This window comes from Ictalurus punctatus, chromosome 27 (assembly GCF_001660625.3).
Source record: "Ictalurus punctatus breed USDA103 chromosome 27, Coco_2.0, whole genome shotgun sequence".
Lineage (NCBI taxonomy): Eukaryota > Metazoa > Chordata > Actinopteri > Siluriformes > Ictaluridae > Ictalurus > Ictalurus punctatus.
Window position 1 is genome coordinate 15,219,009 of NC_030442.2, and position 7,030 is coordinate 15,226,038.

General features: G+C 39.9%; 1 long non-coding RNA gene across 2 annotated transcripts; it reads left to right on the forward strand.

The window, feature by feature from the left end:
- Positions 1 to 916: 916 nt before the first annotated feature.
- LOC124626439 (uncharacterized) lies at positions 917 to 6,552 on the forward strand. 2 transcript variants are annotated; one of them, XR_006981271.2, is made up of 4 exons: positions 917 to 1,450; positions 2,468 to 2,592; positions 4,620 to 4,717; positions 6,022 to 6,552. It is a non-coding gene; the product is annotated as an uncharacterized LOC124626439 (long non-coding RNA). The 2 variants fall into 2 exon arrangements; XR_006981272.2 differs by having other exon boundaries at positions 6,083 to 6,552.
- The last annotated feature ends 478 nt before the right edge of the window (positions 6,553 to 7,030 follow it).

Consider the following 7,030-nt stretch of genomic DNA (forward strand, 5'->3'; position numbering starts at 1 on the left):
GCACCTTCAGAGGTCCTGTGGAGTCCATGCCTCGATGAACCAGAGCTGTTTTGGTGGTACAAGTGGAGCTACACAATATTAGTATGCATTATGCAGGTCTGCGTTATTAATTGTTAATGTGATACATTATAAGTAGTGTTAATAACAAGTTATAACACAAATGCCAAAGAATGAGATCCCGAAGAGACATATTGGATATATTTTATAAAACATCAGAGCAGGTCTCCGTGTGTCTCTGACTGAACACAATGGACTAAGCAAATTTCTTTGTGATTGCTGAGATAAGTAAGAAATAACACAAATAACTGTTATACAAAAATAATCCACACCAAGGTGGTGTGATACAGCACTGGAGTGGATCATTGTTGCATAACCGCACAACCCAGAGTGTGTTATTCTGCTTACACCCCTGCAGTTTGGCAACGATTACACACTTTAATTCATTCGTGAGCAACCCATTACAGATATGAACAATTTATAGTTCAGGTTAATGTTGTGAAACACCCGTGAGACAAGTTAGTTCCTTAGTTCCTGTTATCGCTTACTTTAAAGCAGCTACAGTCTACTAAACGATTGTCTCCTATACAGTCTCTCGAATTAATTAGACAGAAAAAAAAAAAAAGAAAAGCAGTTTGTCATTTGACCAAGAAAGTCATCTGGTACGCAGTCATCTGTACTGAAGTCTTTCCTGCGGTGGAAAATTTATTGACTGTTACATAAATGTCTCCTAACAGATAATGTGACCATATCAATGATGAAGTGTTTAAATGCTTTGGGTCAATAATATGTTGACTTTCTGACCAGAAAAATGTTTTCAATTATGTTTCTTTTCAAATGAATATATTCCAATATTCGTAAGCCTCAACGCTGTGTCTTGAGTGTCATAAGCACGGGTTATTACACCAGTGACAGTAACACTGCTGACAAATTTCCATTAAAGATGACTTTTCCAGGATGATATCCACAGCATCTTGAAGCACAAACCATTAATCGCAGCAGCATTATTTTGTCGTCTTCTGGGAAACATGTAAATATCTTATGTAGCTTCTGGTGGGCGGTACTAAATGAAAAATATATGATCTTTAAACAAAATAATAACAATTTAAACCGATCGTCCTGTTGAAAAGTTTACACCCCCCCTGGATCTTAACGCATCGTGTCGCCTTCGTGAGCATCGGTGAACGTCTGCACCTTTTGTAATAGTCGTGGGCGAGTATCTCGGTCGTCCTCGGTGTGAAAAGATGGATCTCGGCATCATGTAGTCGCTGTCGGAAAGGAAAGGGGTGAGATATGTAGAAGATGCTGGAAAAGTAAAGATTGTGCAGGACCTGGAGGATTTTTCTGAAGAACAGTGGGCGGTTTAACTGCTCGGGACGAACATGGGACTCGTGAAGAATTTTCACAGAACATAAACACATCACGTCGTCGATCATCCACGTGACGACACACGGTATTAAGATAAGTTCATATGTGTGAATTCAGTTATTATTGTGTTTTGTGGACTGTATGTAAACATCTGTTATGTGAAATAGCTCATTCAGGACAGGACTAAATAAACAACAAAATGCCATTTTTATGATCGCTCTTAATTTATTGTTTACTGTTATTGACATTTTGCAGATTCTGCAAGGCGTACGTAAACTTATGACCTCAACTGCCTCTAAAAGCCTCTAAAGTCATACAACTAACTTGCAGGACAAGCTATTTCTACAGTATACACAATAATAAAGAGTCAACCCAATGTATTATTTTTTTTTAATTAGGAAGCATTATACAGTGGTTATGTGGGGCTTATTGAAAATGTCGTGATGATTAAGTGAACCCTCCTATTCCAGTACGTTATGCGTCAATTTGACCAATTTCCACATTTGAGACGTCTGAAATACTGTTTAATCTCTCTTATTCTCTTTGAAATTCTTTGACTTTTCCTCATTTAGGGTTCATGAACTTATACGCAAATATTTCTTCTCATGACTCGCCTCGGACGAGCCGTAATAACGGTTTACTCTTTTAAGCCGTTCTTTGTTGTTTCTTTGTGTGTATTTAAACTGTCATGGGTCATTCTGACCCATAACATAAAGCATGTCAGTAATATTTTTTTCCCCCCGACATAATAGGAGGGTTAAGGAACGGGTTTGCGACTGTATTTTGAGAATGACTCTTTTGCTGTAATTCATTAATAATTTCATAATTACAACAAAATGTATAACATCTTAAGAATATCTCCATAGGTCCGTATCTGTCAGAAAGCCCAATTTTTGTCAGGAGATAAACAGTATGTAAAAATGCAGATCAAGAATCGCACACAAACACATAAACGTCTTTTCCACAAGGCTTGCAGTGTTGTTCCACCCACATCGCATTGAAGTAAAATTAGCTGCATCTGTGGCTTCTGTCTTCGGGACAGCAGTGTAGTCAAGTGGTTCCCTCTGCTTGGTCTAATTATGTCATTTGTAATTTCTGGCAGTTGCAAGCAGGAAGTCCCCAAACCAAACGATCCCCACAGTGGGAACCAGTCAGCTCTGGCTGAGGCTCTGTGACGACCTGATAGAACGAGACACATCCAGCGTGATGCGGTTATCTGACTGCTGGGTAATTTCCCTCCCTCCATCCTCTCTGCTCTCTCTGTGTCTCTCTCATACGTGCGAGCTGGTGACTTAAAGGCCTTACTGGTTCACCGCAATGTCACTTTTGCAGGAGGAAACTTTGTAATGCCAGGCCTTTTCCGTTGGCACATCAATGGCGTGTGCTGCTGTACAGCCACGTTCAAAAGATCACGTCTCTAATAGTTATGAGGTTTATTTTTAGGGCTCTAAATGTTTGTACCTATGTTATACTGTAAAAGGAGCAAATGAGGTACACATTCGTACACTGCCTCTCACACGCACACACATATACGCACACGGATGCATCCGGGGGTTTAGCTGTTTGGCTCTAATGCACTGGTAACAACTGATTATCGTATGATTTATGTCATGTCATATGTTATACAGTTCAGCATTCACAGTGGCAAGCCATAGCAAGAAAAAGCATGCAGTCTGTAACAGGGCGCTTTCAATCAAACGCTTGATCTGAAAGGCAGAGATACCAAAAAGACAGACTGTCGGTTGAGTTATATTTAGAAGTTGAAGTTTTCACAATTGCTCTTGTGACAGAATGTTCCTAAACGGCTTTCCCACGAATGAAAAAAAAAAAATACACAAAGCTATGGGAATGGGAAAACCTTGACAATTAAAAAAAAAAAAAAAAGAATCCAAAACATTTAACGTAACTATAAATGGATAAAAAGAATGATGCGTTGTTGCTTAATAAATCCAAAAAATTGTACTTATTGACAAATCGATGTAGTATAAGGGAAATAAAACACTCCGTGATGTATTGTTCTTCACAGCAGATCCACCCGTCATCGATTAGTTCTTTTTTTTTCTTTTTTTTTAATAACATCGTGCCACAACGTGTTTTATTCCTTACTTCACGGGCAGATTATACGAAGCGGGATGTACTCATTACCCTGCAGGTAAGGACCGGGAAATAACACCAGACACGAAGTAGTTAAATCCTCTCTAACACAGCTATAGCAGCACACAAACATGCCGAACAGTCTCCAGGTGTGTATTTCGGCCTGCGTTCCAGTTTTCTGATCGAGCGGTAATGAAGACGGTCGTCATTAATATTTACTCCGAGGCAGACCGGGCCGCCAGGTACCGATCCACCATTTGTTTACGCACGTCTGAAACACTGCCACATCAACACGCTACACTCCGGCCCTAACAAGAACAACTGTAGCCCTTTCATCAGCTCTCCTCGGGTTCCCATTGTGTTCTGAATAATGAAACGCAATTAGGTAGGTATACAAAGCCCCGCAGCCACGCAGGGTTTTGTTTCCATTTCCGCCCCCCCCCCACAAGCCGTGTGTTCCAGCATTGGGCCACGACAGACAACGCTGGAACACACGAGCGACAGCGAGAGAGGAGAAATCCTTTGGGTCGTGATCGGTTTGAAAATCCGCCAGCTTGTTGTCTTGTTTCCGTTTTTTTTTTTTTTTTTTTTTCTTTGCTTGCAATTATTTCTGTTGAAATGAATAGAAGCAAGGAGCTGAAAAAGCGAAGGAGAGAGGGAGGAGTGATCGGAGGAGACCGAGCAGAAGGAAATAAGAGAGGGCAGGCTCAGATTGTAGCTGGTGATTAATTATTCAGTGGCCAGCTTCTCTATCCAATGACCCCGCTAACAGAGCACAAATTATTTAGGGAGCTGCCAGAGCGAATGCTAGCGACACATGCGTGAGGCCCGAGAGGTAGCGTTGCCATACGAGGCCGCCAGGGAAGAGGCACGACAGAAGAGAGACAGACGGACCGGCTAATACATATTCATTACGAGTATCACCTCACAAATGTACCGGTTTCCAGTTGCAGCTAATGCCGTATTCTTGCCAAGTTACCAGGTTAAAACAGGGACTTTATTAGTACGTCAAGAACCGTAACTCTGTTCTTCAACACAGTTTTACTAAAAAAAAAAAAAAAAAAAAAACAACCCCAAATCTGATTTAAAACTGATCAGATTTTGTGGATTTCCATTTCTTAGCATCTCGTTTCTCTCTTTCTCTCTTTTGCTGAAAGCAGAGATGGATAGATGGAGCCTTGTAAGCAGGCTGATAAGGTGATTGCTTGAGGTGCTCAGGGTTGGTTCGGGACAGCAGAACACACTGAAGGTGGCTCAGGTATCACTTCTACCTCTTACCACTATCTGTAGCTGCAAGGAGAGACACGCTTGAAGTCACTGAGCTTTAAAACTGCATGTGTTTGGTGCTACACTCTTACATAATGATTACTTTCCACAAATGATGTCGCTTGGTGTGGATCAGGTGGGGATTCATTAGACTCGGTTACCCAGAAACTTGAGATTCTGAGATGTTGAGATGTGGCTTCCCTCTTCTCCATCTCCATGCTCATGCTCTAACAGATTGCTCTGATATCTCTCTCTCCTTCATTCCCTTCCTCTCGCACCATTTTCTCTCATTTAACATAAATCTATTAATAATGCAAGACAAGTCAGGCTTACCTGGTTCATCTGGTTTTTTCACCCATTTCCCAGATTTTTAACATCTTTAATGGTTGAACTGGGATCATCTCACACCGGCATATTGTTTTTGATTAACTTTTAACAGCTCGATCCTGAGCCGTTCTGTGCTTTTTCGACTTTACACGAACGAGTTCTCATTCTCAGCTGTCAAAATTGGTTTGGAAAGAATAAAAATTACACAGCTGATAAGGAACCAAGAACCGGTGATGTTAGGAGAATATTAGGGAATGGTATCATTTCGTTATTACTCTTTATTTAAAAAAATCAATGGTCTGAAACGGAACCAACTGTCTTACTTACCCGCAATTAACTAAGCGGGAGCTATACTGCTAACGCTCATGCTAACAAAGCTAATACAGGATACGATCAGCTGTCCTTCCTGTCTCCCTGTAGCACTGTCTTAGGCGTCTTACGTTACAGACATTGCAGTTCTCTGCAGCAGGCCTATGGCATGTTCACGCAGGTGAGCAGGAACCTTAGACATCTTTCTTCTGGTGTTTTTCAGAGTCAGTAGAAAGGTCTCTTTAGTGTCCTAACTTATTGCAACGGTGACCTTAATCACCTCCCGCCTGTAAACTGTTCGTGTCTTAAGGACTGTTCCGCAGGTGCATGTATAATAATTGTTTATAGTTCATTGAACAAGCATGAAAAACATCGCTTAAACCCTTTCCAATAAAGATCTATAAAGCTTATTTGGATTTTACGAAATTATCTTTTAACCACCGTCTCCTGAAAAAGGGCCGTTTCTGTTTTTGCTGAGTTTATAACATACGTGATAACAGGAGCTAACCTCTTTCATGGTTGTTCTAAAACAATAAACGTAGCTATAAATGGCTAAAAATAATGATGCGATATGTTGCATCAGCCTATATTACACCAACCTTTTATTGATTATTTTCCTTTAGCAGCATTTCTCGTCATCTTTTATTTATTCAATGACAGTGGAACATTTTGCAAGTCTTGCTACAGTTTTTGAAGACATACTGTATCTGGAATCCTTCAGCGTCCGTGATCGAGAGATGGGTGCACATGCCTTGGCGGAAGAGTGGAGGAACATCTCACAACAAGAACTGACCAATCTGGTGCAGTCCATGAGGATGAGATGCACTGTAGTACTTAAAGCAGCTGGAGGCCACCAAACACTCACTGTTACTTTTAATATTGACCCCCCACCTTTGTTCAGGGACTCGTTATTCCATTTCTGTTCCTCAAATGTCTGTGAAACTTGTTCAGTTTATGTCTCGGTTGTTCGATCTTTTTATGCTGATACAAATATTGACACACGTTAAGAAATTTTCAGGAAATAAAAGCAGTTGAATGTGAGAGGACGTTTCTTTTTTTTGGCTGAATATAGCGGCTATAAACAGTCGTTCTCTCCCCAAGCGCTCTTTACTCTCACAAAAATAAAGTCAGTCATATTACAGAGAAACCAGGAAGTGGTCTGTTGTGGATATTTTCCTGTGGCAAAGCACTGATACCGGAGACTCCTTCCATAAAACAGTCTATATATATATATATAGTGGCCTCCACTAATATTGGCACCCTTGGTAAAAATGAGCCAAGGCTGTGAACAATGGTCTTTATTGTTCAACGTTTTGATCCTTTATCAAAAAATTCACAAAAATACTCTGTTCTCATGGATATCAAACAATTGTACACAACACAGGTTTATCCAAAACACACACACACACACACACACACACATATATATATATATATATATATATATATATATATATATATATATGTGTGTGTGTGTGTGTGTGTGTGTGTGTGTGTGTGTGTGTATGCAACAATTTTTCACAGCCTTCTTTGCTCATATTTACCAAGGATACTAATATTAGTGGAGGGCACTGTGTGTGTGTATATATATATATATATATATATATATATATATATATATATATATATATATATATATATATATATATATATATATATATATATAGGT